Below are 11,299 nucleotides of genomic sequence, written 5' to 3' on the forward strand. Positions count from 1 at the left end.
TTTCGACAGAACTTAATTTAATTAGGTAAAGTAAACGTCCCCGGTTACGTATGTAACCTTAGTTCCCTGAGAACAGGGAACGAGACGCTGCGTCAGCTGACGCTACGGCGTGCGCTACGACACCTTCAGCGTGACAGGTGTCTGAAATCGCTATCAAATCACAATCCTACTGACCGTCGGCAGCTGGTGATGTCATCACAGTGCGACCAGGAAGTATAAAAGGGCACCGTGCCAACATGACACTATCCGCTTCGTCTGAAGGGACTGTGGGCAGGCACACCTTGAAGCATGGCCATGTGACGCAGCGTCTCGTTCCCTTTTCTCAGGGAACTAAGGTTATATACGTAACCGGGGACGTTTCCTTTCGAAAGGGAACTCGAGCTGCGTCAGCTGACGCTACGGAGAACGATATACCCACGCCGCCATGCTGAGGGGAGTGCACGCACCTTACTGGCAGTGAGAACTGCCTGGACGAGAGTTCGCAGAAAGTCTGAACCACTCCCCCTCTAGCCACACAGGCTGCCAGTGACATCATTCCCTACGGTCATAGCCCAAGCTATATGCCTAAGAGAGAACCTTAATAAGTTTTATCTGAGGTTTCCTACCCTCGGCTTGCTCGAAGGCCTGGGACCTACTACTTCGACAGAAGGAGTCCCTTAAGGGAATGTGGCTAGAGGACCCGAGGGTGCCCCAGCCCGTCACTTTATTCGGGAAAAACCTTCACCGAACGCCACTAGGGAGGCCTCACCTGGCATGACTTCTGTGGGACACCCCAGCTTGGCCAACCCTGTCTGTGAAAACAGAGCCTCCGGACATCGCTCTTACTCATGAGCATCCAGACTGAGGAACTGCAAACTGGCAGTGTCCTCCTCAGACCGGAACTCGGAGACGGGAATCCTGGAGAACAGTACTCAGCTTAGTGCTTCTTACCCTTGCCAGCGAGGGGAGTCTCTTCTGCTCGATCCTAGGATCTAGTGAACACATATATTACAGGGGTGCTCAGGAGGCCAAAAAAAGACCTATGGACTGATCTACCCAGGAGGCCCCGAGGGGGGCCTGCCCGTCTGATCAGACTCAAGCGGCCGTAAGCTCGCAGACGACCCTCAATGAGTGGAGCTCTTAAGCCAGCTTGGTAGGTAAACCATGCTGTAGGCTAGCCAGTCCCTGTCCTGAAGGGACTGCGCAGCAGAAACGGAGTCTCGTTGTTCTAGGGCATGAGCCCGCCCTTGAGTTATAGCGGCCCAGGCCGGGACCCACCGGCGGGCAGCCGCTAGCTGTCAGCCCAAAGCCAGTTATACTTTCCCGCTTAAGGGAACCATTTCCCCTCCAGGGAGGCCAGGAGGCGCCTCTACCCGGCACCGTTAGTGTTAGCTGTTAGCTGTTAAGAGCCGCAGGAAGGTGGCTTTACTGGTTCCTCAGGGGGCTCATGAGGCTATAACGCAAGAAGCCACCCATGCTAATGGCTAGCTTGTCACCGAGACCTTTGGTCCGGGAATCCCTTCCCAAAAAGGCCCAAAAAGGCCTGACAGCATAATACACTGGCCTACCGAGCGTCCCAGCTCGGGGGCTCACCCTCAGGCGGCCTGCAGGAAGGTGGCTTTACTGGCTCCTCAGGGGGCTCATGAGGCTATAACGCCAGAAGCCACCCATGCTAATGGCTAGCTTCTCACCGAGACCTGGTCCGGGAATCCCTTCCCAAAAAGGCCCAAAAAGGCCTGACAGCATAATACACTGGCCTACCGAGCATCCCAGCTCGGGGGCTCACCCTCAGGCGGCCTGGAGCGGCCTACTTCCTGCCGGCCAATGTGCAAACTGTTGGGAGTTGATGTGTTCCCGGGGCTCGCCTCCAGGGAGGCCTGTTTGATGCCTACGTACAGTCCGGTCTTTTTAGGGCGGCCTGGAGAGGCCTATTGCCGAATGGCCGTTCCCTATTAGATTGGTGACAGACGGTGCTTATCCGATGGCAAATCCCACCGGAAACCCCGCAGGGCCGGGAAACGACCTAGGACGGCCTGAAGCGGCCTGTCCCTGATAGCAGACCAAGCTAGCCGCCTGGCTAGTACCCACGCACACTGTTGCAAGACCTGGGAACCGGGGCTCACCCTACAGGCGGCCTACAGCGGCCTAGATCCTGTCAACCAATGGTCAGGACCCTAGGTCACCCCCTCAGGGGACGCCATCTGAGGCGTGCTGAAACTCAGCGAGCCCTCATAAGTTGGGCTGACAATGGATTGTCTGCTGGCTGATGAGGACTGGGTATCCAGTCCCTCCCCAGGCATAAGGGGCCTACTTATGACGAGATTTCTGCTGCAACCGACATCGCTGGGGAGAACTCACCCGCAGGGAGGCCTACTGAGGCCTACCACCTGACCCAGAGTTAACTGCCCGGACTGCCTCGGCTGGCGTCTCCCGCCAGCCAGCCTTCTATAGTCGGCCCGCCCCAGCGGCCCATAGAAGCCTTCTGCGACGGCGCAGTCTCCCAGGCAGCGCCTACCAGCGTGGACCTAAAACACAATGCCCACAGCAGTGCACTCAGCATAAAACGCATTGAACCCTCTAAAGCGAGGGGAGTACAACTTACGCCACCTGCCTCCAGGGCGGCCGTCTGGTCGTCCAGCGGTCCGCCGTCCGCGCAAGGGCATCAGCCATGGCAGTGTTTCGACTCCAGGGGAGCATCCTACCAACCCATGCTTTCCGATGGTTGCGAAGTACAGCTCGACCCGAGCCCTAAAAGGTGAAGCAGAAGACACAGAGCAAAAGGTGAAAGATATTGAACACACACACCCGGCCATATCCTGAACCAATCCGGGGGGCCGCCCAGAAGTGACGGCGGCACTATCTCTGGGGGGCGGGGCTAGCAAAACCAGTCTGACTGCGCACCGCGAAGAGATGCCTACCCCGTCCCCACGACCACTGGCTGAGTCGCGATTCATTCTGCTACACACCTTTTTGCATTAATAACAACCCCCAAATGCAGAAGGGGGGTGGGCATTGGCCGGACGACCCTAACTGTGGGGAGGCCGGATAGGGATACAAAGCTCCTGCGGAACTACCGACCGGAGCCCGGGGCAACTGCCAGGGCGATATGCCACCGCGAGACGCCCCCGCCATCCCATCAACAGCCTAGGCCAACTTGATGCACTAGCATCGGTCTGATAATCCCACAAACAACGGCCCTAAAAAGGACTGGGACAGACCTTACTGCAGTTCATGCGCTAGCCTAACCTCACATATTCATCTAGATATTTTCACTAGCAGAGGTGCCAACACTACCCGGAGGTGGCTACAGCTAAAAAAGTTCGCCAGGAGATCGCTCAACTGCTCATATTACACATATCCAGATGAGAAACAGCCTTATAAACTACTGTTGCTACACTAGCAAACATACAGCCTACAAACATTGTTCTATTGATTTCTGCGGCCGCGAAATCCTGCCCAGAGACGATGCACTATGTGCGGGCAGAGCACACACCGGCCTGGCAGGCCGCCAGAGTCTCACATCCGCTCATCATCGGCCCGCGCGGCCTGGTGTAAAGCACGCCCAGGGAGAGAAAAGAAAAACAACAGAAAACAAAGGAGAGGACACAACATCACTTCCGCGCCCTCGGGGGCGGAGACTCACCACCTCGCTTCCGGCGCTGGAAGCGGTTCTTCTCCCCGATGTCCCTCCTCCTGTTGTGGGTGTCCATCCTCTTCAGCGTCCTATTCCTCCATGGAGGGGGCGCACGAGAGGCCACCCTGCTGCGTTGGCCCAGTCGACGATTCTCGGATCTCGAAGGGCCAGGGACAACCTCCTGCCTGGGCGCCACCCCGGACCTCAGCGGAATACACGTTCTATATGCCGCTGAGCGCGCCCTCGCCTCTCTGAACTTTCCCACCACCGCCTCGACGGAGGTGCCGAAAAGCTCAGAGGGCGAGACCGGGGCATCAAGGAGAAAAGCCCTTTCTTTCCCCCCGATGTCCACCAGGTTCAGCCACAGATGCCTCTCCGTGGCGACCATAGCCGCCATCGACCGTCCGATGGCGACTGCTGTGTGTTTGGCCGCCCGGAGAGAGAGATCTGTGGTGCGGTGTAACTCAGCCATCGCATCAGGGGGTAGGCCCTCCCCCTGATCGAGGTCCCTCAGCAGATCAGCTTGATAGGCCTGCAACACCGCCATTGTGTGCAAGGCCGCCGCCACTTGACCCGCCGACGTGTATGCCCTGCCGTTAAGACGCGAAGTCGTCTTTAATGGTTTTGACGGCAGGGCTGGAGCTCTTAGTGTCGATGGCCGCCCGGACGCGAGATAGTTTGCGAACGTCTCGTCGATGGGCGGCATCGACACATACCCTGCCTCGGCCAATCCCTCGACATCAGCGAAGTTAAACCACTGATGTCGTTGGATTCGCACCGAGTAGGGTTTCTTCCATGCCTCCACGACCTGCTCGTGAAGGTCGGGGAGGAATTGAAGGCTCCCAGGAGCTGGGCGGCTATGGTTGGGGAGAAACCAATCGCCCAATCTGTTAGGGCGGGCGGCCTCTCCCCTGGCTCTCTGCCACGGCAGCTGAAGTCTCAGCATTCGTCATTCTTTAGCTCCGCCCACACGATACGCCTCCGATACTTTTCGGAGATATGAAGGATGCAATGCTACTCTATAGGTACTCAAGATTGACATGAGATTGACTGAAACTGAGTGTTTCACCCCCCCTTTAATGCACCTACTGACACTCCCCTATTTATGCAAACCATTCCCTCTTTCCACACAGTACCATCCCCCCTTTTCACAGGCGACCACTCCCCTTTTAACAAGCCTTTTCAAATCGAAGGTGTGAAAAAACACCACTGCAGCAGGGGGTTTCATTACCCTTTAAAGTTGCACTTTGTAACTTTTTTTATGTTCAGAATTGACGAAATAGATACAATGAGCAAGTACTTTATGAATCCATTTTTCAAACCGTGTTTTTTTTTCTTATCTTAAATCATTACGCTACACCTATAATACATCTTTATTTTGGGACTATTTTAGCTCAGTCGGCGTCGATGCGGAGTAGCACAGTACTTTTGCCGTGACTCGTCCTCATAGACATAAACAGAGAGAAGTAGCTCCGACTACAATGTTCTTCCGCAAGACGCATGCACACCGTTTTGTTTTTATTAACGCGCCAAAAGTTACAGTTTCAACGTCATTGACAACTTAGACAAGTGTGAGGAAACATGCTTGAACGAGAAAAGAATAAGAAGGACGTGCATGATTTTAAAAATGTTAAAGACAGCATGTAAGTGCTAATCTTTTGTGTTTATTGCAATTTGATAGTGAAATATACCACAATCTAATATTGCCAAAAAGCTCACAGTGGGTAGCATTACCACACAGTATATCTTAAGACTTAAGTGAACATAAATAATTCAGTGAATCCAAGATTTTTCAGTAGGCTGTATTAGATATGTGCCTTAGCAGCAATTTATGTACCTGCCGACTCGTTTTGTTACTCAAACAACAAGACAAAATCACTTAATGGTCTTTTGTATCTTTATAAATACATTTATATTTAATTAATACAGTGAAGACTGTGCATTGGGTTGTTCTCACATTTTATTATTCCATTTCTGTACTACGTATGTTAAATTAACACACTGTAACTGCTTTTTCGTTTGTTTTTGTATTTTTCCTTTTTAGAAAAAAAAAAAAAAAAAAGCAACAACATCAAACATCAGTGATGCACTGACAAAAATCTGGCAGATGTGCAAAAAATGTGACCTTTTGAAAGATCAGTTTATTATTAGAAAGGTGAGTTTATTATTTTTAGATCTAAATGAAGTGTACACTTAATTCTTCCTGTTTTAACAGTGATTTTTTTGTGTGCTGAGTATTACAGGAGAGCACCTTTTCCCTTCGTTGGATGAATACACGTCTAGTTGTACAGAGTATGGAGATGAGAAGAAGTTCTTACTAGACCAACTTGAACATCATCATGTAATTGTTTAGCATGTGATATATGTTTGATTAAAGGTTGAATGGTGCCATCTCTCTGTCAAGCTAAGTCCCATACCTCTCTTTGGATATAACTTGTTCCATATTTGTTTTTTCTATCTTTCAGGCACATACACTCCATTGTACTTGCTTAAAGAAAGGCCACAACTCTCAGAGGGACCTTTGTTTATGAGAGAAAAGTTTGGAAACATCTTGAAGACTTGCCTGGTAAGAAGATGTGTGTCATCATCAGCATGTACACTCACTCATGCCTGAAATACTTTACCTTTTCACCTGTTTATCAGGTCCTTTTAGGTATACAAAACTTATCATTTGCTCTCTGTCAGCCAAGAGGCAGAGTAAAGAGACGAAAGCAGGGTATAAAGTCATGGTAAAAAATACTAAATTGAAAAATCATATTTGAAACTTTCTCAGTAATCAGTTTGACTTCATCTGAGAGCACATATTCAACAAGTTGTTGAAACATTGAATCAGCATTGTAAGTACATCAATGCTGAAATGGCATCTAACAGCACAGGTTCAGGTGTGGCAGTTTGGGCTTGGGAAATATTTATCAGTTTTAGTTCAATGGCTGAATTTGAACAAGCTTAAAAGGTTAGTTCAACTAAAAATGAAAATTAGCCCATGGTTTGTTCACCCTTAAGTCATTCTAGGTGTATAGGACATTCTTCATATACGCAGAGTTAAATAAAAAATATCATGGCTCTTCAAAGCTTTATAATTGCATTGAATGGTGGTTTCTGTTTTGAAGTCCATAAAAGTGCATCTATCCATAATACAACTGTATCTAGCCTTCTGAAGCGAAGTAGCGTGTTTGTGTAAGAAAAATATCCATATTTAAAACTTTATAGACTAAAATATCTAGCTTTCAGAGGTATGCAAGTCAACATGCGCGTGTGTGTGGAGCAGTATGCTATGGATAGAATAGCTGATGGACGAGTAGGTAAAAATGTGCTTTTTAATATATAACTGATAGAACTCTGACACGAAGAATGTCATATACACCTAGGATGGCTTGAGGGTGAGTAAATCATGGTCTAATTTTCATTTTTGGGGGAACTAACCCTTTATAATCAGGGCCACCTTTACTTTTCAAATAAAGTTACATGAGCACATGTTTAGGAACACTGTGGTCTATTGGAAAATCCCTAATTTTATGCATATTATTTTCTATTGCAGGACATAGAGCCAGGATAAGGGGAGAAGCTGAGGATCTTAACCATCTTTGAAAATGATGCCCCCATCCACTCAAACCCAAATATAAGGTGCCTCTCTGTAGTACTAAGAGTAGATTGGACCAGGTAATGTGCAATACCTTTGCTGCAATTGTTACTAAATATTTTTTTCAAAAGTGTTTAATGTTCTTGACCCCCAGTGCTCAGCAAGAGTCTGGTCCTTAAAAAAATGCTGCAGTCTTTATGGATAATCATAAGGTTGAGCATTTATTTATTTCAATTTTTACTCTAATTTAGTGCATAATCTTTTTTTGTTTATAAATATTGAAGAGTGGAGTAGAAGTTCATCACCTTCTAACGTACCTATTGGAGACAGAAAATTCTGTTTTGCAGAATTGTCAATAAATATTTTCTGTAATGATGGCAATGCATTTTGCATTGTGTTGTATTTTCAGTGTGATTTGTACTTGCTGCATTTGGATTCTTAATGTGAGGGCTATACAAGTATCTGGGTTAGATATTTGAAGAAAGTTGAATCAACTTATAAAAAATACAAAGTTGAGTTAACTTAAAAAAATTAAAGCAACCAGCTGCAAAGCATTTTTGAGTTTACTGAACTTCAAGACCTCTGTAGTTGTGCTTACATGTTTCTTTGAGTTGGACTGGTAGTTAGATGAACTTAGTGAGTAAAGTATAATTAACTTAATCAAATGAGTTTAGTAAACGTTCAAAAATGATTTGGCATAACTTCAACCACTGAAGTTGAGTAAACTCAAAAATGCTTTGCAGCTGGTTGCTTTAAGTTAACTCAACTTTTTATTTTTTACAGTGTAAAGGCTGCCGTGAATTCAAATTTCCAACTTTAAAAGGCAAGTATAATTGAGTGTTGTCGGCATACATGTGATGAGATGTCATGACGACGGCAAATTGAGCCAAGAGGGCTCATGTACAAAGAAAAAAAGAAAATTAAATAGAAATTAAAAATTCCTTTACACCTCCAGAAAATATCGCTGCGCAGTTAAATAAAACTAAGCCTCTGCGATCTGTTAAATTTTCTGTAAAGTGTAAATATTGCTGAATAAAAATGTATTCTTAATGAATTTAAGAATTTATAATCCCTAGGGTTTAATATGGAGTTGGCCCACCCTTTGCAGCTATAACATTTTCAACTCTTCTGGAAGGCTTTCAACCCGCGGACCCCGTATGTTTAATGGTCGCGGGTGCGCGGCGGGCTGTAAAAATATATACAGTGGTGCGGTGCGGGCCAAATAACTTCATAAAAGCGTCCCACGGGTCGGTGCAGCACTAACAGTTCCCCTGAAAACTGCAAGAGGAGTTCTTCTGGCGTCGCGTGTGAAATGTCTTCATCCCAGGTAACGTTACAGTCAGTGGCATATGTTTCAGCATGTCATATGAATATAATTTCATGGGTTTTATTTTTTTCAAACGCCAAATAATCACGATGCTCACGTTTACAAGCCAGCGTCATTATAGTAGTCTATTGGTTACCGTTTTACAGAATGTATATGATACTTCAGTTCAATGTTTGAGTGGTAGCTCACCGTAACAAGCATGACAGCATCGGTCGGGCACGCCTCCTTCAGCTCACGCCGACGAGCAAACCCTGGTCAAATTTTGATCCTCGTCCTGCCTTTAATCCCATAATTTTTTCATTTCCTCTTATTGCTTTCCTCCAACAAAACCTTCTCTTTCTTATTTGTCTCTGCTGCTTCGGACATGACTATATTATCCGACGAACAAAGTTGGGCTCGCACGTCCGAATGTAAGGAAGTGTGTGTGTTGGTGGAAGTGACGCATATGCCGTAAAGCAGTCGAATTTTGTAGTTCTTTTCTTTTTCTCGGGTTACTACCCGAAACCCGAAGTTTAAAAGTACGATTAAAAACGATACAGACCCCATCAGGCTATGGCAGACGTGTCATTCAACCTATTGTAAGTCGATGTATCATCACAAGAGTCTTAAAAAATATATTATGAAGGTTGAAAAGTTACCTAGTGCTGCTTTAATCACAGTCTTGGGCATGTCAAAGATTAGTAACAACACTGGCTTTTAAGCATTGTTAGTTTGTGTGCAGCATCAGATTTACGTTTTTTCTCCCTCATTTATATGCAGTTATTATACTCTATACAAAAGCCAGAAATAGTTTTGTTTTTAGTTTTTTAGCACAGGCCTATCTAAAGGGTTAATGCTGCCACCAGGATATCAACTGTAAAAAATACACATTTTACCTCTTCCCAAAAAGGGAAAACCACCAACAACCAAGAATTTGTGTTTATATGGTGTCATGGCTTTCCAATCAAAAAATGTGGCTATAATGGAAGTCAATGGGGCAAAAACAGACTGTAAATGAGGGAGGAAAAAAATTGATCCTGTACAAAAACTAACAATGCAACAAAGCTAAAGTTGTTACTAATCGATGACATGCCCAATACTGTGATAAGAGGTAAAAAAAAAAAAAAATCCAGTCTACTATCACTTTTTATATTGAAAATAAGTCATTGTGTGTGTGTGTGTGTGTGTGTGTGTGTGTGTGTGTGTGTGTGTGTGTGTGTGTGTGTGTGTGTGTTTAAATCAGTTTTGAAAATCATTCATGTACTTGAAAATTAAATAGTATTTTGTTTTATTATTATTTTGGTACTGGATCATTTGAACTGAAGAACAGCGTCATAAATTAACAGACTTATTAATAAACTATGGTGCATTTCCATATTCAGTAACATAAATAATAGACTATATAATCTGGGCAAACCTGGTGGGATGTCCCCACCAAAGCTGAGACCAAACCTACAACCTTTACTTGCAGTCTCCAATATAATTCATTTCAAAGGTATCGGGTTGAGGTCAGGACTCTGTGCAGGCCAGTCAAGTTCCTTCACACCAAACTCACTCATCCATGTCTTTATTGACCTTGTTTTGTATACTGGTCTGCAGTCATGTTGGAACAGGAAAGGGTTATCCCCAAACTGTTCCCACAAATTTGGGAGCATGAAATTGTCCAAAATGTCAGGTGTGCTGAAGCATTAAGAACTCCTTTCTCCGGAACTAAGAGGCCACGCTCAACCCCTGAAAAAAAACCCCACACCAATCAATCCCCTTCCACCAAACTTTACACTTGCCACAATAGAGTCAGGCAAGTACCGTGGCATCCACCGAACCCAGACTCATCCATTAGATTGATTTTATACACCTGTGGCCATGAAAGTGATGGGAACACTTGAATTGAGAACACATTCAGATAAATAATAGCAATGAAAATGACTTGCCTTGACATTAAGTTAAAGTATAAAAAATAGGTCTTTCTTACATTAGATCACTCTGTGCACAAGAATCTCCTGTTAAAAAAATGTTGCAGCAAATAATATTTTTAATTAAGACCCATCAAAAGTTATTTTAGCGAAGCAACACATTAATTAACAGGAAGCAAAGGGCAGATTCCAAAATAATTGCCATGTTCACCTCTGAACTCTTCAGCTTAATCCTGTTTATGGTTTTCTCTGGTTTATGTTCTTCTTGAAAACAATTTTAAAGATGATTATGTGGTGAACGAATCTGTCCCATAGCATTTGAAATAAGTGAGATTGAAGGATTACAACACATTCAAACTTTTAAACATTGCAAAGGGACAGTCATTGATAATGTATATGTAACTGCCATTGCAAAGAATTGAGCAGTCTATTGAATTGATTATTAAAAATAGTAGAAGAATTTGCTCCTTAATGTATTTGACTGACTGAGCTGAAATTTTTGTTGTCTCATATGACCTCTTAGGAGATTGTCCTTATCTCACACTGAAAAAAAAAAATTGGAAATGTAAAAGCTGGATGTCATTTACTGGATCTTACGTACTGGACTTTTGGTAAACACTGAATTGTTAAACTCAAAGGTCTTGATTTGCAAATGTTTGCCGTGATAACAGATTCTTGGCACACATTGAATATGTTCAAAATAGGACCAGAAACAAGTGCTTAACCTGTAGAAAATGCTGACTGTGAACATAAATGTTTAAATATTATGAAGTAGTTAGTTTTCTGTTTGTTATTTTTGCAACTCGGTTCCCAGAATTTGAGAAATACTAAATACTAAACACCCTGAACTGAATAGATTAAGCAATACGCATTACATAAATGTTTAA

The sequence above is a fragment of the Pseudorasbora parva genome, chromosome 14 (genome assembly GCF_024679245.1).
Source record: "Pseudorasbora parva isolate DD20220531a chromosome 14, ASM2467924v1, whole genome shotgun sequence".
NCBI lineage: Eukaryota > Metazoa > Chordata > Actinopteri > Cypriniformes > Gobionidae > Pseudorasbora > Pseudorasbora parva.